Source organism: Mesoplodon bidens (assembly GCF_964165515.1).
Source record: "Mesoplodon bidens genome assembly, chromosome: 2".
Lineage (NCBI taxonomy): Eukaryota > Metazoa > Chordata > Mammalia > Artiodactyla > Ziphiidae > Mesoplodon > Mesoplodon bidens.
The window spans coordinates 180,791,228-180,818,547 of NC_138177.1; the positions used below are offsets into that span (position 1 = coordinate 180,791,228).

The 27,320-nt window shown below is 44.7% G+C and overlaps 1 protein-coding gene across 7 annotated transcripts in view; it reads left to right on the top strand.

Moving 5' to 3' along the window:
- The window catches only part of RERE (arginine-glutamic acid dipeptide repeats), a 437,697-nt gene that overhangs the window by 341,939 nt on the left and 68,438 nt on the right, over window positions 1–27,320 (top strand). The window lies entirely within an intron of this gene.

A 27,320-nucleotide genomic window follows, 5' to 3' on the forward strand; every position in this document is an offset into this window, starting at 1 on the left:
AGAAGGTGGGGAGATAGAAATGTATCCACAAATACAGATTTTTCAAACCCATGGATTTTATCCCAGCAGAAAGAGTTCTCATGAAGCTACATCCCCCATCTCGTGACTTTGGAAAGGAATTGCTATAAAAGACTGAGAGATTTCTTGTGCTTTTTTTGCAAATAGAGTCTTCAGTAGGAATGTCACCGCTTGACCTTTGCCATTTAGGTTGAACGAGATTAAGATGAGGGCTGGCACTGATACACATATCGATTGATTGTAAATTCCTTGCCTGTATTTAAAACTACACTAAGGAAGACTGTTTAGAAACTCTAAGGAAGACTGTTTAGAAACTGTATGGCTTTCCTGATCCTGCTCTTTCATTTTTTCAGCAGTATCTATCAAAGGCTTATTATGTGCCAGGTGCTGTGTTAGGAGCCATCAAGGGGAACACAAGGCCCCGCCTCACGAGGGGAGACCATCTGTAAATCAGTGTATGTCAAGGGGTGAGACATGGGCTGAGGAAAACAGTAGGGCAGCGAGGATGAGGATGAACTGGGTAGGGGGCTGTCTTCTGTAAGGAGGCTCAGGAAACGCCTGGTGAGCACCATTTAGCACCATTTGAGTAGAGACCTTAGAGAAGTGAGGAGGCGAGCCTTTTGGATGTCGGGGGCCCTAAGGTGAAAGCACGCCTGGCATGGCATGTTTGAGAAATAGGCAGGAATGTGTCTGAGGGGAGAGCGGTAGGAGAGGTGGGGGTGCCGGTCAGGGTGGCCTGTGGACCCATGTTCAGGGCCTTGCTGTTTGCTCTGCACGAGCAGCTTGAGCAGCTTCTGAGCAGAGGGACTCGATCTGCCGATGGGCCCTCTGGCTGCTGAGTCAAGCATGGGCTTTGGGGGCTGTTGTGAGAGTCCAGGCCTGAGACTGGGGATGGAGTAGCACAGCCTGGATGTCTGCTGAGTGGAGAGCCAAGGGGGCGTGTTCACGGAATGGCTACGGGTGCCGGATGGGTGCCAGATGCTGGTGGCTGGGGTTGAGAGGAATGCAATGGGAGAGGACTGGGAGGCAGCACGGGGGACTGAAGTGGCCCTTGAAGGCTCAGGAATAGAGGGCCTTTTCAGCAGTCCCTTTGCACTCCTCACAGCATGAGACTGATGATGAAGCTGCTGTTGCTGTTTTGAAATTTAAAATGTTAAAACTTACATGATTAGTAGAGAGATGGAAACATCTTAAATATTTGTTATTCAGATAGTGGCCGAAGTGAAAATGTTAAACTCAGTTGTTTTGAAAAGTCATATATTAAAAAACTAAAAATAGAGTTGCCATATGATCCAGCAGTCCCACTCCTGGACATGTATCTGGAGAAAACTCTAATTTGAAAAGATACCTGCACCCCAGTGTTCATAGCAGCACTGTTTACGATAGCCAAGACATGGAAGCAACCTAAATGTCCGTTGACAGATGAATGGATAAAGAAGATGTGGGGTGTGTGTGTGTGTGTGTATAACATGAAATATTACTCAGCTATAAAAGAAGAATGAAATAATGCCATTTGCAGGAACATGGATGGGCCTAGTGATTATCATTCTAAGTGAAGTAAGTCAGAGAAAAAAATACCATACGATATTGCTGATATGTGGAATCTAAAATACGACACAGATGAACTTATTTACAGAACAGAAACAGACATAGAAAACAAACTCATGGTTACCAAAGGGGAAAGGGGGTGGGGGAGGGATTAATTAGGATTTGGGGATTAATAGATAGAAACTACTATATATAAAATAGATAAACAACAAGGCCCTGCTGTGTAGCACAGGGAACTATGTTCAATATCCTGTAATAAATCATAATGGAAAAGAATATGGAAAAAATATTCATATATGTATAACCAAAGCACTTTGCTGTATAACAGAAATTGACACAACATTGTACATCAACTATACTTCAGCTTTTTAAAAAAGTCATATGGATGTTGTTTTCCACTGTAGACCTATTTATGTGAGAAGGAGGTAAGAGATTTGATGGATAAAAATTTTAAATTCTACAAAAAGCCTTTGTGGAGGACAGACATAAGGGGATGGGACGCATGTGGCCCGTGTGACCCACCCTAGGTCCTGGTCAGTACTGACGAGCTGCGGTGGCTGCTTCAGACTCCCGCTCCTTCACTTGGTGTGCGGTTCCTCTTGGTCCCTCCTCTTCTTCCGCCCCGTCGTCCCTCCCCTTTCACTGCTGCCTCTCCATCTCCTCACTTGCCATGACTCTCTCCCCCTCCATTCGTTCTTCCCTTGACCTTTCAGTCCCTCTGGAATTTTCAGATTCCAGCTTAAAAGAAAGCTCTTCCTGCTTGAAAGAAATCTGGCTTCCTTTTCCGGCAGCCCTTGCTTATATCGGGCACAGTGTGGGCCGTGTCCCCACGGCTGCCTCTTTGGGACTTTTCGCAGACAGTAGGATGAAGGGGGGCGGGCGGGATCTGACACATGGGGAAAAGCCCAGCTTAATTCTGAAAAATGAACCACGACTCCAGAGCGCTGCCCACTCCGAGTCCCGGATAATGGTCTTTAACTGCGTAAATCCTTGTCAGTCTGGACTCATTTTTATCGTGTTTGCTTCTTGTTTTACTGTAAGTTTTGAGAAATGTTTTGGCAGTCGTCCAGCCCTTGCAGAGCCTAAGGATCAAACGGTTCCCTTATTCATAGGAAGTTAAGCTTCACTTTCTGAAACCTCAAAAGTGACTGAGAGAGAGTGATTGAATAATTGATAGGCCGAGGGAAGCTTCAAATGAGCGTGTCCACAGCACTTCTTTGAATCAGTTTATGTGGCAGCACGGCACGTACACCAACACGACTCTTACCCTTAGCCTGGTGTTGGCTGTGAGTGAACGCCTGCTCTGTGCACGTGGCCCCTTCTGCTGAATTTCCCACATTTTCTCACCCCAGGAATCACAAGGATAAGCAAAATAAATGGGCCCCAACTCAAATAAATACGTGAGCCTGCCTCTTTTTTTTTTTCCCCTCTCAATGTTCTATATACTTGGACATTCTAGTTATTTTTAAACTTCATCGCCTCCAGTATATGAATCTGACCCAACTACCCAACATCTGACCTGACGCCAGTGTCAATGAACTTGCTTTCCTTTCACTGACCTGAATCAAGACTCTCTGTGTGAGAGGGTTGGTGCAGTGAGCACCTACCCGTGGGAACCCCTGGCTGTGCTGGGAGCGGACAGCCTGGGCACCTCCTGGGTCCTCTGCTCTGAGGACAGACTCCTCCCTTGCCCACCCAGGCCCGGACCCTAGCCGCCTTCGAGGCCTGGCATGTTCCCCGGCCCATCCCGTGGCGAGCGCCCCCTCTGCTGAGCCGTGTCTCCTGTCCACATCCTTCACTGGTGGCTCATCCTTTGCCGCCTCGTGTAGCCTTTGTGCCGCCATCACCAGTTTTGTTCCTCATGGTCCTTATTTCTGAGTTGACTGTCCTTCTAGTCTGTAGACATATTAAGAGTGAGGACTTTCTAACAGTGAGAATGAGGTCTCTGCCTTTGAGGCGCTTGAGGAGTACTGACAGCTCTTTATTCAAGATGATTGTTTTTAAAGATTCTTCGCTCTAAGTGACACTGTCCTCAAGCCAGCATTTTAAAACTTGTAATTGTTAATAATGACGCATCAGCATCAAGGAGAAAAACTTTTATATGCATCCAGTGCTAACCTTAAAAGCTTTACTTTCGGGAAAAGTTCCCAAATTATGATTAATAATATCACCCGACCTCTTCTTCCCAGGTCTTTCAGATAATCATTAATCCTTGACATCTTAGGCCTCAGAATTATACAGTAGGAGGCCTTTCATTTCACACGTTTCTCTCAGTAATTCCTTGGACACTTTGTGTGTTTACAGATACGGTATTTCTTATTGAAGTTGCCTTGGGGCTGAGATACTTTAAATTCTGTTGAACTGAAGCCAGATTTGTGCCAATTTCTATCAAATTCTACGCCAGATAGTGACAAATGAACTCTGTTTTAGAGGAGAGACTGTGAGAAACACCTTGGTAGCTAGCTCATGACGGCGTTTCAGGCTAAATAAACCAGGTCAGATCAGAGCAGCACTTTTGCTTTAATTCATGAAGCTTATTGAACACCATGGTATGGGCAAAGATGGAGCCAAAGCAAATGGCTTGCTGCTTGCTGCACTGGAGAGTGACACAGATGCTTAACCAGTTTCACTTACATTATGCTAAAAATATTGTTCCTTTTCAGGAAGCCATCTAGATCAGTAGAACTTGAGGAGAGAAAGAGAAGGAAAGTACAGATCAGAACTTTAAAAAAAAAAAACAAACCCCAAACCCTAGATTATTAGGTTTTTAATTAAACATGATGAGCACATTTAAATATAACACAAAGGCCCCAGGCTGAACTGTGCCTAATCGAAACACATTAAGTCACCCTTCCATGCTTGGATAGTTATTAATTCTGTTTATTTATGCATGCAAGCTGAAGGTAGCATTTGCGCTGTTGTGTTGTTGCTTATTGCACTGGGATTCCATTGCTGCTTGATACTGTGCTCTTAATTAGCATTCAGCTGTTGATTATGGAAATACTGGGGATGCTTGCTAATTGAATTCTTTTTGAAATTCAGGGCCTGCATTTTCCTTGTGGAGTTTGGCCTGACTTGCAAGGTTGTAAGATTGGGTGCTTCACTGAGCTGTGCATTTCACCCTTTGCTTCCCATCCACTTGGCCGTGTTTTGGAAATTATTTTCCTGTTGAATTAGCTTTCCGCAAAATTCCAGGTGTTACATAAGGGAGAGGTTTTGTTGCTTAGGATGTCCCTACGGAGTGTTTCCATTTCATCTTGGGTAACTAACTTTTATCTTGAAATATGCTTCCCTTTAACTATTTCATACCAATCTTGACATAATACATTGAGGTGAACAGCCTAGATACAAATAGCCTCTGAAATTTTTATCCAAAGATAGTTAATCTGTGGTGGCGATAAACCTTAATTGGCCATGTACATGGATTTGCAAATTCGTAAATTTTAAAACATCTGAACCATCCTTCAATTTAAAGCTCAGTTTATCATAAATATAAATGGAAATCCTTCTTTCAAAATTGACATGACACGGCAAACTAATTTTCTGAATATCTGTAATCCAATGAACCCGTGTGGCTGGTCAAGGAATTACACAGAATACACACAGCTATTTCCATGGTGTCTTTCCCCAGCAGCATCTTCAGATGCCTTTGTTATGCCCTTTTTGGAATGTCTGCTCGAGAAAACATTGTTTTCATTGTTCACTCTTTTCAAGCCAGACATCTGGATGTGCCAGAAGACAGAGCTGCTTAGTGGGGCAAATATACAAGGAATTTTATTTACTGTTTGTGTAGCAGCTGTAGAAAATGGAATTCATAGGAAACCCAGAGTGAAGGTCCTATAGCAGCAGGAGGTAGTGGAGGTGAAAGCAGAGAGAGGGGGACAGTGACAAGGGGGAGAAAACTTCCCACAGCCTACAGTTACCGATCTGCACGTGAGCTTTAAGAGGTCCGTCATCTTGGTGTTTAGTTTTAAATGTTATATATTCAATATAGAGGAAGGCTTAATTGTATTATATTTATTTTGGGAATGGTCCACTTTCCAGAAGTGTTAAACATTTTATAAAGTTGTTCAAAAAATGTTGATGACAGGAGGTCATCTAGTATGAATCCATTCATTTTCTTCTTTTGTAAATGTTATGTGAATGTTCCCTCTGGTTAGAACATTATTCTAAAAACATTAAAGGGGAGTTGAAACCTCACCACAGTCTCCTGGTTTCATACTCTCTTCAAAGCACTTTGTTTCACATACATACGTCATTTTATGTAATTACAAACTTACATAAACTGAATCATAACATTAAAGTTTTCACTTTCTAAAGTCATCTTAATCTGAAAATTTTTACAGTTTGCTTAGAACCCAAAATATAGACATGTTGTATTTAGTGCAGCGCATAATAGGCACTTAGTAATTTTTAAATTGAATCAAAGTAGCTTTTTCTCTCTACTGATTACCCTTCCTCTAATTTTAAACTAAATTGGTTACTGTTTCTTATGAACAGCTTAATTCTTAGATATGAGAGTAGAAAAAAATAAGAAAAATTATAAATGTTGACATATTTCTTATACATAATGTATCTATTTTACTCACTCATGTATTCTTCCTATGGTCCATGGTAAAAATCAGTCCCTTAATATTAAAAAAGAAAAATGTTGGGCTTCCCTGGTGACGCAGTGGTTGAGAGTCCGCCTGCCGATGCAGGGGACACGGGTTCGTGCCCCAGTCCGGGAAGATCCCACATGTCGCGGAGCAGCTGGGCCCGTGAGCCATGGCTGCTGAGCCTGCGTGTCCGGAGCCTGTGCTCCGCAACGGGAGAGAGGCCTGCGTACCGCAAAAAAAAAAAAAGAAAAGAAAAAAAAAAGAAAAGAAAAATGTAGATTCAGGTGAAGTTTGCCTAATGTTTCAAGTATTAATGAAACTGAACTATTTTTTCTGTAATTGACCCCATCAGCCTTTGAATTAAACTCTTGTTTAAAGAAGTCGATAGTGTGGATAGAGTGAAGTTTATTGTCAAGTCCTTCTAGAAATGAGACACCAAATTAAAAATCAAGGGGCTTCCCTGGTGGCGCAGCGGTTAAGAATCTACCTGCCGATGCAGGGGACACGGGTTCGAGCCCTGGTCTGGGAAGATCCCACATGCCGTGGAGCACCTAAGCCTGTGTGCCACAACTACTGAGCCTGTGCGCCACAACTACTGAGACTGTGCTCAAGAGCATGCGAGCCACAACTGCTGAGCCCACGTGCTACAACTACTGAAGCCTGCGTGCCTAGAGCCCGTGCTCCGCAACAAGAGAAGCTATTGCAATGAGAAGCCCAGGCACCACAATGAAGAGTAGCCCCTGCTCGCTGCAACTAGAGAAAGCCCGCGCGCAGCAACGAAGACCAAACAGCCAAAAATAAAAACAAACAAATAAATAAGTAAATTTATAAAAAAGGAATCCGCCTCCTAATGCAGGGGACACGGGTTCGAGCCCTGGTCCAGGAAGATCCCACATGCCGCAGAGCAACTAAGCCTGTGCGCCACAACTGCTGAGCCCGTGCGCCTGGAGCCCGCGTGCCTGGAGCCCGCTCACCACAGCAAAGAGTAGCCCCCGCTCACCATAACTAGAGAAAGCCCGCAGGCAGCAACAAAGACACAATGCAGCCAAAAATAAATAAATAAAATAAATAAATTTATTTTAAAAAATCAATTATATGTGCAGAAAAGTTGGTGTAAGGCAGTCAATTTTGTCACTTAGTTTGCAGAAAGATTCTACTGTGTAACAAGCTGTAAAGAGAAATGTACTTTAGAATCCTTTAGTAAATGAAATAGGCCAAGCATTAGAAGGGGAGAGATATTTCAAAAATTTATTTCAGCATTTCTTATCAGTAGAAGTTGCCTCTGGGTTCAATCTACAAATTCAGCTGCGACCTTGCCTTTCACATATTTGGCTTTATTGCTTTCTAGGCTTCCTCTTTATACTATGCTCAAAGTTAGTATGTATGTTTTTCTTTTTAGACAAGGTCATTGTTTTTTCATTTTCTTTAACCAATACGTTTTTAAGTTCCTTATCCCAAGCCCTAATTTTAGTTTTTTGTTTCTGTTTTTAAAGAAGGCTAACAAATTGTGCCATGCTTTTGGGTTCCGTGTGTGTGTATGTGTCTGTTTGTACGTTCGTGCAAGTTTATGTGTTCAGGCCTTGGGGTGATGCAGACGGAACAGAGACCTGGGAAGTAACCCCACGTTGAATATGCGTAGCCTATATTATTTCTCACCGCTCAGGATAATCTTTTAAAGTCAAAGAGTAATTTTTATGGGACAGTTTTCATTTTTGCTTGAAGCGGGGGAGTGCTGGGAGAAGCTTCAGCTTGGAAGCTTAGTAAATCCTAGAGTGGCGGGTTACTGAAGCCGTGATTTCCATCTCCTTTTCAGGGACGTGTAAAAGAAATGGAGATGGCATACACTTTCAGCCACTCTCCATCATCTTTCTCTGTTCATTTTTAAAATGAGAACAGGGCACAAGGGGACTTGAGAGATTGCATTTGTTCTCCCACAGACAAAGTGGGTATTTTATAAATGAAGAGGATGGAAAACCCTTTCCTTCTGCGGTTCCTTAGCAACAGAACTAGAGTCAATTTTAATGTGTATGCATGGAACGCTCTCTGGATAATGACATTGGAGCCTTATATTTTCACAGGTGAAACATACCATATTAGCCTGGTAACTAGAATTCAGGGTTGGGGGAAGGAAACAGGAGGTTAAAAAAAAAGGGAACCCTACATTGAGAGGAAGTAACTCCTTTAGCACTGTCTCCTCTCTCCTGGCACACTTACGTCTTAAGTCTAAAGTCTCTCTTAGGTAGAAGTAGTAATGGCCTTGGTAGCCCCCTAACTGCTTTGTTCACGAGAGTGCTGGCCTGTTTTTTTATATTTCCTGGTAGCGTTTCATTCTTCCTCTCCTAATACGCTGCATGCTGCTAAGTGATACTATGTTTCAGCACTTGCTTTAGGACATTTTCCCAAAGTATGTTTATATGGGTAAATTCCAGTGCATTTTCCACACCTATACAGCATAGTACTGAGGTGCTAGGAAGCAGAATATGTTTGGTGGTCACAAAGGAGAAAGACAGTCTCTGCAGTTTGCTTACCACTTAGTGTTCAGGCCCAGGTCTGTGTCTCCAGCTTTGCATTTGTTGAGTTTGGTGTTGGGGCTTGGCAGATGGCAAGTGAGCGTGAAGATGGGATGACCCCTTCATGTTGTTTACCAGGATACTTAGTTCTGATTTTAGATTACTGGTTGAAAGTCATTCATTTATTTCATAAACGTCTGTGGAGCACCAGCACTCTGCCAGGCACCATTTTATGTGCTGGTGATACAGCAGTGAACAGAACAAACAGAAATCCTTATCCTCCTGGAGCTGACATTCTAGTGAGGAAGACAGATAAAAACAAGATCACAAAGTGACATAAACCTAGTGTGTTAGTAGCTAAGTGCTAGAGTCTTGTATCCCCAGAACATAGGCCAGGGCCTGGGGCAAAGTTGCTCATCCGAAAATACTGTTTGACTGGGTTGAATAGAAGGGAAACCTAGCAGAGGCTGTTCTCCCTGCCCCACCTCTACTCTCAACCCCCCAGATCCTCAGATCACGTCAGTGGAGTTGGCCCATATGGCTGAGCCCCGGCACTGATACAATCAAGGAGAGCTTCTCCTTCAACCTGCACGGGACCAGTGCACGCTCTAACTCCAGCAGAATTAACTGGACATTTCTCTGTTCTTTTCTTCTTGGTAGCTTCCCTTGGAAGGAGCAACCAACCCCTTCCAGTTGTCTGTGGTTTTCTTTTCTAGACTCCAATTATAAAAAGCCCATTCCTTGCCAGCATCACTTGATACTTACTGATGCGTAGGGTTGCAGTGTTCCGCCGTGAGGGTGAGAGGGAAGAAGCCTCAGCACATGGCCCAGTGTGAGACTGCCTACCCTGACCAACCCACCTTCCCTCGAAATCCATCATCACTCTTTCAAAAGAGAATGACCTGTTTTCTCATCTCTTTCTTATGGTTGGCCAGTTGTCTTGGGCAGCCTTTTTTGTGACTGTGAGATGTCCGTAATGTACTTTTCCTGTCAGGTTTCCTCTAAACCTCTAGTGTGCTCCCACTATTTGGTCACTTTTGGAATGTTTTCTCCCCTTGCAAAGGGCTAGATTCCATGTAGTTAATCCGAGCAGTACGAAACAGAAGAACTATCAAATAAACATACCAAAGAACTAAAAAAGAAGGAGACAGGGAAAGCTGCAAGTAAAAAAGAATCACAAAGTAAGAGAATTGGGCAGACTGACTGAAGTTACATCACGTGGCCTGAGGGCTAAAGAGTCTAATGTGTCTAGAGCGTGTTTTATTATTTTTTTTAAGTGTATACTATGTCATTCTGGATCGTTTTATTAAATGATCAGAAATCACGACCCCTGACAGCACCAGGAAGGCCTCTATTCTGGAAGTAGGAGAATGCCTGGGACACGGTGGAGTCACTGTTGCTTTCTTGCCGTTGCCCCGTGTTCTCCGAGGGCACCGAGGGCACGACTGAAGTGCAGACCCTGGGCTCTGGAGGAGGGCGAGGTCAGGGTGTTACGCTCCCCTCTGCTCTCTGGAAACTGGGTCCCCTCCTTGGGTCTTAGTTTTCTTGTCTGAGGAATAAGAAGAGGAGGAGGAGGGGGAAGGGATGAGCTTTGCGGTGCCTGCCAGGTGTGTGTCGAATCTGGACCGGATGCACCTTGGCCTGCTGCCCACCCCCCCACCCCCCCTTTTACTTCCCAGGTAAAACAATGGCAGATGTTTTGCCTAAAGCTAATGGAATCATCTCTGGTTAAGAAATTTGAAAACATGGACACCTGCACACTCACGAGTCCTTTTAGTACTAACTAAGGGCTGTTGATTTTCTCTTGCAGGCAGTTTGTAAGTTTTGATTATAAATTTATTTGTTTGCCTCATCTTTCCCGTCAGCAGTAATAAAACAGAATCTTCTAGACTACAGAGATGCACGTTAACGAGTATTATGTATTATGGCAGAGTGGGAGGAAAGGATGACCCATCATCAGGGGCTCTGCTTTATGTTACTTCAATCTCTTTCCTCCTCTTAACAGCCCTGAATCTTCTCTGGGAGCCTCTGTTGTTGAAGTCTGTGGAGGTGTCACATTTGCTAATAAGCTGCTTTTCCAAACAGGCACTGTCAGCCTAAATTAGTCATTTTCTTTTCTATCTAGGGTTTTTTTTAGGGTAACAGTACGAAACAGGTTTGGTGATCCATTTTTGAAAGGAAAGTGTTAGAAAAGGAATTTAACAAGGTCTTCGTAAGGGAACTAGTTGACCAGGACCCAAAACCCAGGTAACATTAATCTAAATCTAAAATAGCTTTGCTTGTGGAAAACACTGGGCTCTGGATGTCTGTGGTTCCCGTTCCTGTGTCCCCAGCAGAACACCACTTGGGACTCTCGATTCCATCAGACAAAGCTGTTCCAAGCTCCTGAAGCAGCTTAAAGAGTGGGATGGACCCTGAATACTTGGAATCTTCCCTCTCAGTCAAGTCCACAGAAATGACATTCTCCAATCTTTTAGCAATAACTAAAGTTAGAAAATTATTTTCAGATTGTCCTTTGGGACAGCCCAACTTCTTTGTCAGCTTCCCAAGTTTTTCATCCCAGAAGAGTCTGACCTTGGTAGTTTGTTTTCCTCATTAGAACCCCCTAACTTTATAATCAGCTCACATTTTTCCTTCCTCCCTCCTCCTGTCCCCTCCCCACCCCCTTTCTTTAAAACCCCTGTCAAACATTCCAAGGATCCATTTAGATTATCTTGCAAACATTCCAAGGATCCGTTTAGATTATCTTGCTTTTAGGCAAACTTTCAGAGGAATCATTCAGTTGCCCACGCATTTAGAGTCAGTAAGCATCACACCACATTGTCCTCTGCTGCTTTGAAATAATTTTAGGGTGTGGAGAATTCCACTGTTAGGAGGATATGCATGTATAGGAGAAGCCCTCTCCTTCAGATGAATATCTGGACAAAAGGGATTCTTAGAGCGCAAAACCAAATGTCATTGTCAGTTTCTGGGTAACCAACTTTAGATGTGCCTTAGATAATATTATACAGGGAATAGAGAGAGGAGGGGCTTCGTTTTCGCCTTACATCAAATTGAATTCCACTGACTTTTCATGCCCACTCTGTGTGAGGCTCTGCTGGGTGTTGTGAGACCCCTTTATCCACTGTTCACTGTCGTCATTCTTCCTCTGCTTGAATCTTCCATTCCCGTGGTTGCTCATTCTTCTGTTATTCAAGTGATATGTTCTGTATTTAGAAAAAATTTAAAGGCAATATTGTATTCGAAAGGAACTTCTTGGTGACTTTAGACAAATGAACGTCATCTGTTCTTTCACTGCTAAGATCTCCGCAGGAGCCACCATAACCTTGATAATTGCCTGGCAGTGTGGCACCCTTGACTGATTTTGCCTGTGGGTGTGTATGAGCGCTTGAGTTGGAGGCTGTTGCCACAGGCCGCCTAGAGAGCGGATAGCAGCCGCACAATTGCAGACCCGCTTCGAGTGCCTCTTCTACGCCTGACAGTGTGCTGGGGTCCACGGGAGACACAGGGGTGAACCTGCTGCTTTGTGTTCTCCAATAGGAAGATCGGGAAGGGCGCTGAGGAGGAGGAGTTATTTGAGAGGAACCTTGAAGGATGGATAGGATTTTAACCGGCAGAGTTGATAGAGGTTAATGGAAGAACAAAGGCATAAAAGGATGTGGGTAGCTGGTTAGTAGCCGATTACCCAGTTTGAAGGAAGCTGTGGGTGGAAGAGTGTTTGAGACGGCTTATTTAAAGCCAACCACTCTTCATGGGAAGAGAAGTTTATCTTTAATTTAATAGGAAATAAGGACTAATTACATACGTTTGAATGTGGGGAATGATAGGACTGGGACCGTCATCGGAGATCAGTCTGGCAGTGACAGGATGATGGATGGAAGTGGGTGGAGAAGGGGGTCACGGTTCTGAAACTCGGCTGCGCGTTAGAATCACCTGGAGAACTTTAAAACGCCCTAGTGCCCAGACTGCGCCCTGAATCAGGACCTCTGAGGTGGGACTCGGGCGCCCATATTCCAGGGACAACCACAGCCTGGGATAAGGACTCTGGCTCTAGTGAGAGATGTGGTGAGCACCAAGTTTGTAGCAGTGGTTCTCAACCTCGGTTGTGCTCTGGAACCCCATGAGAAATGTTAGCTAACACACACACAATGGAGGCTTGGGTCCCACCCCAGAGACTGAGTTAATTCACCTGGGATAGAGCCAGGGCGCTGGGTTTCTGCGTACAGGCAAGGTTGAGAAGAATGGAGGTAGAGGCCGTGAGAATCAAGAGGAGGGATTAAAATGAAGAGGCCTGTGGAGTTACAGTAAGACCCTCGTTATGTGCCAAGGTGCTGTGCTGAGCACTTGACATGCGTTGACTCATTGGTTGACATTCTGCAGAAGAAGAAGCTGGGTCACAGACGGGAGGGAGAACTTTCCCGAGGTCACAGAACGATTGGTAGAGCCTGCTTTCCAGCCCGGCCTCGTGGTTCCAGAGCCCCGCTCTTAACCTACTACACTGGCCTCTCTGGAGAAGCCTGGCTGATTGGAGGTGGGAAACAGGGAAAAAGTGGAGAGATGCCGTTCACATTTTGTGTTTTGGTACAAGGGAGGAGGCTGTTGGTACTATTAATAAAATTGTGAAATCAGGAGTACTTGCTTTAGGGGAGGAGAGGAGAGCTTATGTTGAATTTGAGATGATTGTAGAAGATACAGGTGGGTGTAGCAGTTAGACATGAAGGTCTAAAGATAGGAGCGCTTTCTCGTTTGCAGAGAGGGTTCACAGTTGAGAAAACTGGACTTGAAGAGGTTAGTTAGCTCACTGAGGACCACAGAACTGGTCAGTGGCAGGGCAAGGATCGGATGAGGTTGCCAGGGGTAACAGTGCAGCGGGAGGAGAGACTCATAGGGAATCTTCACGTTGCGGGGCAGAAGGATGGACAACGTGATGAAGCCACTCGGCACGATGTCGGAAAAGGAATAGCTCAGAAGGCAGGAGAAGGATCTGTTTAATTTGTTACACATTATGTTTAACTTAATAGGAAATGAGGAATGGGTACATAGCTTTTAATGTGGGCAGTGATAGGACTGGGGCTGTCCTTTACATAACTTAATTGAAAGATTGGTCCAAGGCCAGGATGCTGAGGCACGTCTGCCAGTGCTGACGGCATTGCCGAAATAACTGATAGTCCAGGCCGCGTCTGGAACTTGGGGAAACAGGACGGAGATGGCAGGGGAGCTGAGGGGTTGGAGATCACAGTCAAGAAGGAGAGATGGTGTGCGCTTCATCGTGACTGTGCAGCGGTAAATAAAAGGAAGTTTCTAGTTTTACATCTTAGGTGTTTCCACAGAGTTCCAGCCATAAGTGGATGGCTAGGTTGGGATAAAGGGAGGGCACCAGGAACTGTGGCTGCAAACACAATATCTGAGGGGCTCTGGGCAAGACTGTTCATGTTCCTGAGAGTGCTGTCAGAAAGTAGGGTAGAGAAAGGGCCTTTTAGTGCGGGGTCCGATCACTGACGCAGCGGGGAGGCTGGCTTGGCTGGTTGATGTTACGACGAGGAAAGTGGCTAGAGGTGGGAGGTGATGTGGTCAGACAGGAAGGAATGCGCCCAGAACGAGGCTGCTGGCCCTGTCATTGGAGGGCTTGAGAGGAGAGGGATGTCGTGTGTGTCTTCTGTGAGGATGCTGACGGAGGGGGGCCTCGGGTATGAGGGCATTTGGAGAAAAGGGGGCGGGGAGAAGACAGTAGGTCTCTAGGGTATAAGGATCCAGTTGGGGTTGCGAGGGTGAGACGTCCAGAGTCAGAAGTAGGGATTGGGAGGAGAATAATGGGGAAGGGGCGCGAAGGAAGTTTGTGCTGTGGCTGATCGTTCTAGGAGAGCTGAGGACTGGCCCCTGGGTGCTGCCCTGCTGGATGATGTGCTTCTTGAGGGCCAGTGCATGTCTCAGAGCGCCTTCCTTCCCCGTGGGGCTCGGTCAGTGGTAAACTGAGTTGAGGTGATATGTAGAGGTTGAAGATGGAGGCAAGTGGTGACGAGGGAGGATTTTGTGAATAGAACAGTATTTAGAATTTGAGATCGCAGGTTGGAGTGTTGGCTCCAGAATATATTGTGCTATTTGTTTCCTCAGTCACTCAACAAGTATTAGGCATTTAGCTGTGTAACTAGGCACCGTCTAAGCTCTAGAGATAGAAATAACGGTGGACACCCAGTTCTAATGGTGCCCGCATTCTGTTGGGGAACAAAGACAAATAAATGAACACAAATAAGGTAATTCGGGTAGATTCCATGAAGAGGATAAATGAGCTGCACCCGGGCTCTGAGCAGGGTGGGGCTGCCTTCTTAGGGGAACAGCGCTTCTCATTCCAAAGCACCTTCTGCTGAGCAAGTCTGGGCAGCCCATACCTCTGATAGTTCAAGTCAGTTTAGGAGGAGCGATAGATGTCTTTCTAATAATTCAGGTTACTTGACCCCCGTCTGGTGATCTATGGGGTCATGTCTTAATTGCCTGTAAACTGTTCCTTGTCAGACCAGATAAATGCCTTCAGGACCCAGGAGCTTTTGGTGAGCTTAGAACAGGCTGAATTTGGCTGAAAGGTGAAGTGGGAACTTTGTTATGGAAGTAAAATCATGTTGCTGTCTTTCACGTGAAATCCAGGCATAGGCGTGCGTTTTCCAGTATGGGGGACGCAAAACATAATATTTTTAAATGCCAAAAAGATTCTGTAAGCCGTTTTCATGACTTTTTGGATCGGGGGAAAGACCAGAAGATGAGGGTCTGGTTCTTGTTAAAACTTTTGCTGATAATCTTCTGGTCGCTTTGGATGAATGTTCTCTATGGCCAGGAGGGAGAATGGGGAGAAGTTGTGAAGTTGTGGCTAAACCCCAAAGGCGGCTCTGTCTAGCCCTGGAGTTCCCTTTAGATGTCACTATGGTTTCATTTTCTTTGATGGCTCCTCAGTGTGATGGGTTTTATCAAACAGGCCTTAAAAGAAAAAAAAAAAAAGGCATGAAGGAGCTTGATAAGTAAAACATTCATTTCCTCATTATGGAGAACATTTCTTTCATCCTTTATTAGGCCACAAGAATTTTTTCCCACTCTTCACCATCCTAGACAGTGTTGAGAAGGTCCCACCAATCCTGCCTGCCTGCCGGCCTGCGGTCAGAGCAGCCGGGTCTTCTGGAGCCTGGGAGAGGTCTCAGAGCTCTCCTCAAATTAACTGGGGGAAAGGAACGTACTGCTGGTGGGCGAGATTTCCTCTGCATGTTTTCGCTGCCATTGTGTCCCGTTCTTCTTCTGGTTCACGATTTGATCAAAATCAAGAAATTCTGGTTTCTCCTCCTTATTTTTTTTCTACCCCCTCCCTTCACTTTTACTATTCTCAGATAACTCCCCATCTGTCTGTAGAAAACCACCCACTTGTAACGTCATTAAGGTTTGATGGTAAAAAACAAAAGTGTGGGTAAACCTGTTTCTGGTTGAGACCAGTTTTCATAGCTTGGCCATTCATTGATCTTCTTTTAAAAAATCGAGTATTAACTAAATAATTAGGCTCCTTCTGGCCCTGAAAGGCCCAGGTTCTGATAATAGGATTTGTCATTGAAGAACATTCCTTAAACGCCTGACTTGTATGTGCAAAGGACTCTGCCAGATGGCCCCAGACAGGACCTCCCTCACTCACGGAGAGAAATGGCGGTGATGGGCTTGGGTGCCCAGAGCCTGGTACCAGGCAGATTGTGGGAAGTTCCATGGTGGGGTCGCAGAACAATGCAGGCACGGAGGAGGGTGACAGAACGTGGACACGAGACAGTGAACGTACTTGTTCAGAGTCACACCAGTCGTACGTGAGGACACCCAGGAATCCAAGCGAGATAGTCCAGCCCAAGAGTGGCTCCGTAGCGATGTTGCACAGGATCCCCAGACAGGACGTCATGGCAGCGGACTTCCCTGGCGGTCCAGTGGTGAAGAATCCGCCTTCCCATGCAGGGGGCGTGGGTTCGATCCCTGGTCAAGTAACTAAGATCCCACATGCCGCGGGGCAACTAAGCCCCACGCACCTCAACTAGGGAGAAGACCGAGCACTGCAACGAAGAGACCGCGTGCCTCAACGAAGATCCCTTGTGTGCCACAACTAAGACCCGACAAAGGCAAATAATAAAGAAAATAATAAATTAATTATGTAGAATAAAATTTTAAAAAAAACCCAAAAACATCAGGGCAGGAGATGCAGAGGTGGGAGAGTGCGGGCCATGTTCAGGCAAGAGCAGGGGGCTGGCTTCCGTTGAATCTAGGGCAGCCGGGGCAGCCGTGCAGTCCAGGTGCTACCCCCTTCCTCCTTCTTGCATTTCTCACAGACGTTGTTTAACACGGCACTGTCTCCCGCTGAGCTGAGCTGAAGCCTCAATTCATTTTAACACAACCTCTAATCCAGATGGTTGTGTCTGGTGGGAGCTGAGGCTGGAGTGATAGAGCGGAGATCACTGAGCACTTTAGTCGCACACTGCGGAGTCTGAACTCTTTTACTCTTCTTCAACAGAGAAGTGCCATAATCAGTTTTGGAATTCAAAGAATGGCTTTTACCTCAGTGGAATGACAAGTTAACACAGTGTAGTGTCTTCAGTGGTGCCATCTGTCTGGGTTCTAGAAAGTGTTTTTAATAACTCTAGTTTGGTTCTGTTAGGTAAAACCAGAGTCTAATAAACCTAGCCGAGATGTGGAGCGTGCTTGGCTCCCCCAGGAGTTCCTGTCTTCCTTTTAGGTACAAAGTTAAAGATGTTCCTCATCGAGCCCCTGAAACAGCTTTGCTTAAAAAGCCATATACTCCCTCCCAAGTTTACATTGGCGTACACTTTTTTCATCATAAGGATGTAATTTCTCATGTATCATAAATATTGACATTTGAAAATAAAAGTGTCCCGTCGCTTTTTTAAATACACCCACTGCCTTTTGGCTGCCATGGACATTTATACCCATTATCGTCCGTTTTAAAAATACATGAATGGGCTCCTTTTTAGCAGTAAATTTTTACAATTTATCTTTTCCCCCCCTAACATGTAACTAGTAATTTTCCAGTCTACTTCCCTGTAGACTTTATTGCTGATGTAAAGCATTTTGTGCTTGAGAGTCTATTGTCAGATCACGCTTTCATACTCCCTACGACAGAAGCGTGCGTTTCAAATATGTGTGTGTGTTGTCGTTTCCTTTAGCAACAAAGGTCTAAGTGTTAAAAGAAAATCTTCTCTGATTATGTTATCAGAATAAATTCTTTTTTTTTTTTTTTGGCTGCGTTGGGTCTTCGCTGCTGCACAGGCTTTCTCTAGTTGTGGCGAGCGGGGGCTACTCTTCATTGTGGTGTGCGGGCTTCAGTAGTTGTGGCATGTGGGCTCAGTAGTTGTGGCTCGCGGGCTCTAGATCGTAGGCTCAGTAGTTGTGGCGCATGGGCTTAGTTGCTCCGTGGCATGTGGTATCTTCCCGGACCAGGGCTCGAGCCCGTGTCCCCCGCATTGGCAGGCGGATTCTTAACCACTGCGCCACCAGGGAAGCCCCTGTTATCATAATAATTATTAGTGCACAGTTGATCAAAACAATGAGATATTATAAAAGTTGATAAAATTTTACTTTTTGTTTAATATTTATTGGAAATTAGATGATTCCGTTTTTTAAACACATTAGTTCTTGGATGAATATTACTTATTGTTAGAGTGAGGCCATATTCTGCATCAATTTTATTCTTACTCTTCACTTATTTGTAGATGTAAGTGCTCAGAAATCTTGTTTACATAAATAGATAGGAATGATAGCTTTGTCACTCAGTTATTGAATTCCTTCCATAATCAAGAAATATAATTTATCATCAGACTTGATTTTCAGTAGTCTATCAGATGACACCTCCACAAGATCCTCCTTCAATTTCGTTGAAAGTAAAGAACTGGAAAGTGCCCGAGACTTGCATGAGGCTTCCGACTGTGACCTTGGAGTTGGTCCCTGCGTCTACAGGAACATGGGTGTCTTGAATTGACCCTTTGTTTGGTGGCTGGAGTTTCTGCATAGGGCAGTGCTAGTAGCATTCCAGATGGGAGAGAGGGATGCCTTTGTGTGTGAAGTGAGGGGAGGTGGAAGAGGAGGACTGCACCTGCCTCACAGGAGTGTGTTCTCAGGCAGATGAATTTTAGGAAAGAAAATATATGAAAGTGGAAGGTTTGGAAACGATTTCCCTTAAAATTACTTGAGTCCGTGTACCCTTAAGAAAGTCTTTCGTGTCTGCACACTCTGCTTTGCAGACTGTGGACCTGCCTACAAACCTTGCTTGTCAGGCCCACTTCCGGGCGCTGGGAAAGCGCAGGGAAAGGCCCCCGTAGGATCTGGACCGGCCTTGTGGAGAGGGCTAGCCTGGGAGCCTTCAGATGGTCAGCCTTGGGCAGGGAACAAGGCCACACATTGCTTTGGTGACTTAGTGATGAATAAATTACTGTCCTTGCCCTCCAGGAGTTTATAATCTGAGCTCATATTATAAAACAAAACAAAACAAAACAACGCCCCACCCCCCAAAAATCTGACAAAAATCAAAATCTTCTACGAGAGCTTGTTTCATATGTTATTAAATAAGGTACGTTTATTTGCATTTTTTGATGTTTTGATGACTGGATTTCAATATAACTGGTTTCCTTTGTAATCTCACTTTATTTTCGGCATTTAAAACCCATTTTTTAGAAGAGGTTAGGCTTTACTAGACTGCCAAAAAGTTCCATGGCACAAAAAAGATGAAGAACTGTGTTCTGAGTGCTGGCCTCTTCCAAATACCACAGTTAGTCAGTTTCCAAAGAGTCCTAGATGACAATTTCAATAAAACGGTTTCATGGAAGGACGCCTCATAGAGCTTTCGGTAGGACTGTGGTGTGATGTTACTGGCTTGGGCATGCCCCATAGATGTTTCCCATGTCACATTAGACTGTCAGACTTGGACCTGGTACAGTCAGCTTTCCACATCTTCAGGTTCTGCAAGAGTGGATTCAACCAACTGTAGATAAAAAATATTGAGGGGAAGAATTCCAAAAAGTTCCAAAAAGCAAAATTTGAATTTGCTGCACATCGGCAACTATTTACATAGCAGTTATTGATACATTGTATTAGGTATTATAAGTAATCTGGAGATGATTTAAAATACAGGGGAGGATACGTGTAGGTTATGTGCAAATACTGCACCGTTTCATGTAAGGGACTTGAGCATCCTTGGATTTTGGTATCCTGGAGGGTCCAGGAACCAGTCCTCTTGGAATCAGGCACTATCTGAAGGAGCTTACCGTCGCCCATCAGGGAAACACACACACGCACGCACGCACACACACACGTGCGCGCGCGCACACACACACACACACACACACACACGGTTCTCGAGCGTCATAGGCCTTCCTTGCCCCTATTCCGCTCTAAGAAATCCATGTGAGGGAGAAAACTTTCATGATCTCCAGACTGTGTTTCACAACAATTGAGAATGTTCTTGGTTTTATTATTAAGTAACGTGAACCCGTGACTTCTTAGTTATTGTTTGCTTTGTTTCTTTAACATCTCAACATGCATTATTTTCTTCCCTGTCCTTTCTTCGGCAGCTTATTTGCTCCACGCACCAGGTCCCCTGACTTGAAGCTGCAGAGCTGCATTTAGATCAGGTTTCTCGCATGCTGCTGACTTTATCTCATTTACAGTATCACATTTCTGTTGCCATACACTGTGTGATCTGGGCCTCCCCACAGCTTTTTAACAATTAGTAATTGAGCAGGAAGTGTGTTTTTATTACAGTGGCCTTTTGATTTTGATTTTACAATCGTGTAGTGTTTAGCAGAGAGCAGAGGTGGGGAAGTGGCCCTCTGAAACACATTTTTGACAGAGAGAAGTCTGTTGTTTCAGCCACTTGGCTATCTGTCAGCAGTTCTCAGACTTCCCCCTTGTGTTGGTTGCCTGGCAACCAGGGGCTGGAGCAATCAAACCGTGGCCAGTGCTTTTCCAAGCCCAGATTGGGAGATGATTTATTGGTGGAACTGTAAGCATGGTAAACCCAAGCCTCAGAAATGGACCTTTTTTTTTCTTTCTTTCTTCCTTTCCTTTCCTTCCCTTTCCCTTTCTTCCTTTCTTTCTTTCTTTCTTTCTTTCCTTTCTTTCTTTCTTTCTTTCACTAGGAGTTTATAGAAACCACATCAAGAAAAAATAAAAGAACGGGTATCAGTTGGAGGGTTTTGTTGTAAAACTTTTAAAGAATAAAATTAAGGCCTAGAGTAAGCTTGTTATTCTGTGTCTATCAACATGTGTATAGAATATTTTTATTTTGTTGCGTTATTACCCTTTTCTTCCTTTTATTTTACTGCAACACCCAACATTTTAAAAGTTAGTGCTTTTTTGGGTAAATTAGGATACTTGGGATGTCATCTTACCATGAGAAACTCAGCCCAGGGAATGTTCATAGCTTGCCCCAGGGGTCATTTGTGAAGCCTTGATAGAATCAGGCGTAGAACCAGAGCCCAGCTTTCCTAATGTCTGTGTCTATATTCTGGATTTAGCGCAGTAAGCATAAAATGCTGATTGCTCTTCTTATTTTTCAAAATCAGCTGAAAACTCCAAAGACCCTGCATTACTGTCTGCTCTGTTAACAGATGCTTAAGTAGGTCTTCCTCTTCATATGTGTGTGGAATTGGTGTGGGCAAGGGAAAGCTGTCATTGTAGGACAAGTCAATTCTGAACTTTCAGATTCTTCCCACTTCCTGCTTCTGCCTTCTTTTTTTTCTTTTTTTAAAAATAATTTATTTATTTATTTGGTTGTGCTGGGTCTTAGTTGCAGCAGGTGTGCTCCTTAGTTGTGGCTTGCAGGCTCCTTAGCTGTGGCATGCGAGGCATGCACGTGGGATCTAGTTCCCTGACCAAGGATGGAACCCGGGCCCCCTGCATTGGGAGTGCGGAGTCTTAACCACTGCGCCACCAGGGAAGTCCCTATGCTTCTGCCTTCTTTGCCCCCGCCCCCTCATTTATAATTACAACTTTTTAACTGTGAAAATTATCTCATTGATTAAGTTTTGCTATAGAAGTGAGTTTTAAAGCTCTTTTTGAGGGTTCTCCTTCATAGAGTCTCAAATACTTCCTCCAGTATTGCAAATGAGGACTATTTGGGGGGGGCGGGGGGGAGGCGGTGTGGTGTGGTGAGGGCAGTCTGCATGGGGGGAGGGCACAGAAGAGCCTCAGCCTGACTCAGCAGGTTAAGCATTCCCTAAGCATTTCTTTTTGTAAGATTTTAAGTAAATACTTTGGAACTCAAACTCCACTCTGCTTGCAGCCCAATGTATCCAACTGTGTATGTAAATGCACTATTAGTATGTTTGTATTCCATATAAATATACATAAATATACAGATCGAATCAGTTTGTGTGTGTAATTTACACACAGCTGTGTTCACGCTCCCTTAATACCAGTATTTTCAGCAAGAGTGAGGTATCATGGGAGCACTGTTGTTCCAAACAGAAGCCAGCAGAGCAGCCTTGAGGTGGGGCCCATTACCAGCCCCTGATGTGGGACCCTCCCTTGACAGACTCTCTTGTGATAGACATCCTGCGTGGAGGTAGTATGCGACCAGAAGGGTGCCTGTCATAGAAGGAAAATAGTGACTGCCAGTTAGACCGGGATCTGCCTTGTGACCCAGTTTTGCCTTTTGTAATTGAAATACACTCCTCTTCCCCCTCCAGCCCCCTGCGTTTCCTAAAGGGATACTTGATTTTCCTCTCATTTTGGAGAGCATTTAAAGTAACCAAAGTTAAATAAGGAGCCCTAGCCCTTGTCATGTTGTCATGAAAGGGAAAGTCTAGGAGCCGCTTCTATGGTGCTGGAGCTGGACAGGGCCTCAGTTTCCCCTGTTTAAGAAGTGGGGCAGGAGTGGATCATAACAACTTCTAGACTGAGTTCTTCTGGAAGACACGTTTCACTTAATTTGAAATAACAGGCCTATATGTTTTTATTTCATTTAGGACTGTATGATATCATTGTCCAATATTCTAACAATGTATTTATTTTACTTCCCTACTAGAAAACTTCTAGTGATTTAGATGTTTTAATGTTTTATCAAAAAGGAGCAGGGATCATCCTAAACCTGTGCTATCCGCTGTGGTAACCGCTGGCCACACGTAGCCATTGAGCACCTGAAGTGTGCTAGCCCGAGTGGAGATGTGCTGTTAGCGTAAAACAGACCCTGAATTTCACAGACTGAGTAGGAAAAAGGGAATGTAAAATATTTCATTAATCATTTTTATATTGATTACACATTGAAATGATAATATTTTGGATATACTAATGTGCTATTAATGTTCATTTTACCTCTTTTTAAAATACGGCTCCTAGAAAATGAAAGTTACGTACTTGGCTCACATCTGTGGCTCACATTCAGTTTTTATTGGGCAGCCATTGATCTAAACGCCTTGCATTATAATTTTTGCAAAGGGCCTCCCACTAAAGAGTTCTACTTCTTTGTTCTCTTGTAACTTATAGGCAAGCCACATTTCTTTTTCAGTTTATTCCCTGTTCCTTCTGTGCCAAGATCTACTTTGTTAAAGAAGGTGAACTTTTTAGTGACTTAATTATGAGCCACTTGACCAAGAACATTTACATGGGGACTGCAGTGCTATCGCAGGGAGAGAAGGCGCCTCTCATGTCCGTTTGGGCTCGTTATTAGTGTTGGGTTATTTTTAATTTGGGTGTAGCTGGGCAGCCATAATTGGCAAGAGGTATTTAGCTGGCGGTATTTCTACATCTGTTAATGCTGCTGCTTAACTAGCCAGTTCTCATTTGACTTGAAAGTCCATTGAAGCGTGCTGCTCCGATATTCACCCCGTGGCAATGCTGTGTTAGGCCTGCAGTAATGAAAGGACTTCAGCTACTCAGCATAATCATCTGGACTCAGAGGTCACATAGACAGAGATGTATAGGATGGCTCAGTGGCCTTTGCTAGTGGGCAGAGTTGCTGTGTAAACCATCCAACATAAGGTCATTTTCCTGTTGGGCATGTGGTCTTTGAAAAATGGAGTGACTTTTTTTTTATATTTGCGACCACCTGGGAAGGGTTTTGCGCACAGGTGTGTTGAAAAAGGAAATTGTGGGCTTCACTCTGGGTGGTGAGCCGGCATCGGGGAGTGGACTAGCGTGGTGTCTCTAGTGAGACTTGTATGTTTGAACGGACAGGAAAGGTGGTGTTGAATCATTCTGTAGGTAGTAATTAGAGAGTCAGAGACTTAGCACTGAGCGTAGGTCAGGAGACCTTGAATCAAGCTGCAGGGCCATTGGCTGGGAAATAAACAGCATTGTAAGAAGGCCAAGCCAGTTCACCTCCCAGATACATTCATTTTTTATCCAGCCAGTGATAGTGGTCACCTGCTCTGTGTGTCAGGGACTGTTCTAGGTGCTGGGGATTCCGTCATGTACTCAGTGTCATACGTAGCATGTCACGTCACGTCAGGGCAACAAGAGCTCAGTGTTAACATAGAGCAGAGGAAGGTTATAGAGAGTGATAGGCCTGCGGATTGTCTGAGGAAGTCTAATCGGAAGATGGTTCACTGGTTGATATAATTAATAGTTGAGGTTAAAGGTTTTAGTGATGAAGCTTGTATTGGTTTCCTATTGCCGCATAGCAAATTACTCCCAACAATAAAAATCACCTCAACTTAAAACAAGAACGATCGTTTATTATCCTGTTTCTGCAGGACAAGAATTTAGAAATGGCTCAGCGGTGCATTCTGACTTGGGGTGCTTTCATGAGGCTGCGGTCAGATGGTAGATGGGGTTGGAGTCATCTTGAAGGCTCCTTCACTTGCGAGTCCAGGCTAGGAAAACTCAAATAGCAGGGGCGGGGGCTGCACAGCTGGAGCTTCTGAGGCATCTCTCTCTCTCTCTCTCCGCCTCCCTAGGTGGTCTCCCCAGCATGGTGACTTCTGGATAACCGTGCTTCTTAATGTGGTGGCTCAGGGCTCCAAAGACACATGTCCAGAGAGGGAGAGCCAAGCAGAAGCTGTGTTACCTTTTATGCATGCCCCAGCCTCAAGCTCCCAGTGCCAGTTGTGCCCTGTTGGTCAGGATAGTTACAAAGATCCACCCAGGCTCCAGGGCAGGGAACAGAGACCCACATCTCAGTGGAGTGTCTTCATCACACTGTAGGAGCAGCATGTAGGATGGGACGGAAATAAGAGTCTGTCACAAATACAAAGCTTTTGTGGGTATGTGAGTTTGTTTGTTTTGTTTTAAATAATGTATGATCCTTGCCTGTAAAGTGAGAGCTTTGACCAGCTTAGATGTTCTAAAGCTTCCTTCCGACTCTGATATTCTCAGATTCTACTATTATTACAGACATGGCAGGGAGTGAGTGTTGAGCTGACAACTGCCTAGCTTTTGTAGACATTTCTGGAGCACGTCAGCAGAGCCAGCTGGGGGGGGGGGTAGGATGACTGCTGGACTCTTCTTGCTGGCCTCAAACACCTTAGGACCTGGCACTTGAGTCACCCTTCGTGTTTCTGTAGCTAATCTTCGGTGGGGGGGGGCAGAGGCGGGGGGATAAAACGGTGATGAGACCAGGAGAGCTGTCTGTTGTCACAATGCTCGTGAACTGAGGAAGGTAGAAGAATCAGGGCAGGATCATATTAGACCTACCTCCCCCAGTTCTCGTTCTCATACTCTTTGGCCTTTGGAAGATTGGAAAGTAAAGGAACCAGGAAAAAGAACTCTTTGCTATTTTTCCTCCATGACAGCTGAATATTTGAAACCTGCTGTATTTGACCCTAGAGAGGACTTCTCTTAGAAATGGACAGGCTTGTACTGGGGCTTCTGTTCTGAGGACCATCAAATCTTTTGGGACGGGGAAACGGGTCCTTTTTGCAAAACCTAGGATTTATTTAATGTTAAAGGTATCTTAGACCGATCTTCTGCATTTCCAGGTAAGACAGTTGATAAAACATATCATGCATTAACAGGGTCTCTTTCTGGAGAGAGTTTAGCCATCCTCCTGTCTCTGTGTAGGAGAGAGGCCACCTGCCTGGCTGCAGCTCCCAGTGATGGAGAACGAGGCATCCACTGTTGAGGCTTTGTGGAGAGATGAGAGAAAGCCCGCCACTCCTCTTAACACACGCGCACACGGAAGCCCGGGGGAGGCCTAGTGACCTATACAAGGGTGTCATTATTTAGTGGCAGAGCCATGCACTCCAAGCCAAGCGTTTCTGTGGGAAAAATTTTAACATGGACATACAGCATACAATCTGTGGCACTTTTGCTTCAAAGAGCAAGTTGTGTATGTTTATACCTAAAATTTCCTTTAGAGGTTTTCTGTTTTGTTTTTTTAAAGACAGATAATACCCTTTAATTCCTCTGATATGTATAGATGCAAGAGAAAGTTTTCTGCACCTAGATTCCAAGCAATTAATCCTATTTTGAAATCTCATCTCTCTACTTCTCCACCCTTCCTGATTAGCTATGGATTGGGGCAGGATATTTAATTAGCCTAAACTTCCAGATTCTCCACCTGTAGCATGGACCCAGTGACACCTACGTTGGAGAGTGTATTGAGGAGCCTTGAGGAGGATGTGGTCTGGGACCCACCAGTATCCATGTTGAGACTGTGATGTCCTGAGACAATGGAAGATGTTACTCTGGATAGAAAGCATAGGACAAGTCTGAGCTAGGGAAAATGTCAGGTCTTGGAGAGACTTGAGAACTATCAGTAAAAATGTGGTTGTTATTTTACTTTATTTTACTTTTTAAATTTATTTATTTATTTATTTTTGGCTGTGTTGGGTCTTCGTTTCTGTGCGAGGGCATTCTCTAGTTGCGGCGAGCGGAGGCCACTCCTCATGGTGGTGCGCGGGCCTCAAACTGCCGCGGCCTCTCCTGTTGCGGAGCACAGGGTCCAGACGCGCAGGCTCAGTAGTTGTGGCTCACGGGCCTAGTTACTCCGTGGCATGTGGGATCCTCCCAGACCAGGGCTCGAACCCGTGTCCCCTGCATTGGCAGGCAGACCCTCAACCACTGTGCCACCAGGGAAGCCCTGTGGTTATTATTTTCGATTGTGATCCTTGTGATTTTTACACTATAACTAGTTGAATGGAACTTAACTATTAACTAGTTATTCTGGAATACTGCTAGTAAATTCAACATGCACTTACAAAGTAGAGTCAACAAGAAATTAGGAGCAACATACCAGAAATCTCGGAGATGCCCACCATGGCTTGCTGGCCTGTCTCCTCTCAGACACACTGCTTCTGCTGCTGTTTATTGAAAACGTCATGCTTTACCTGGGTCGCCCTTTTGTTGATGTGTTAAATATTTTAAATCAAAACCCAAATGATACGTTTCAAAGCAGTATCAATAGTGTACCTCCAGCCGGAAGCGTGTTTTCGATATGGGGTGATGGGAGTCTGTAACAAACAGGATTATATGGATGAAATGCAATAGGTTCTCATCTGGTGGTTGCTCAGAGAGAGCCACTGTTGAATGAACAGGTAGGCGTCCTGGAATACAGATGTTGGAAAGGCTTTTATTTCTTCTGCTTGGCATCAGTCTTCTCTTTTTCCTCCCTACCCCTCATTAGCATAAGCCCACATTGAGGAAACGTCTTCAGTTTTCTGCTGCTGCTGCTTCTCTACACCTCCAGAAG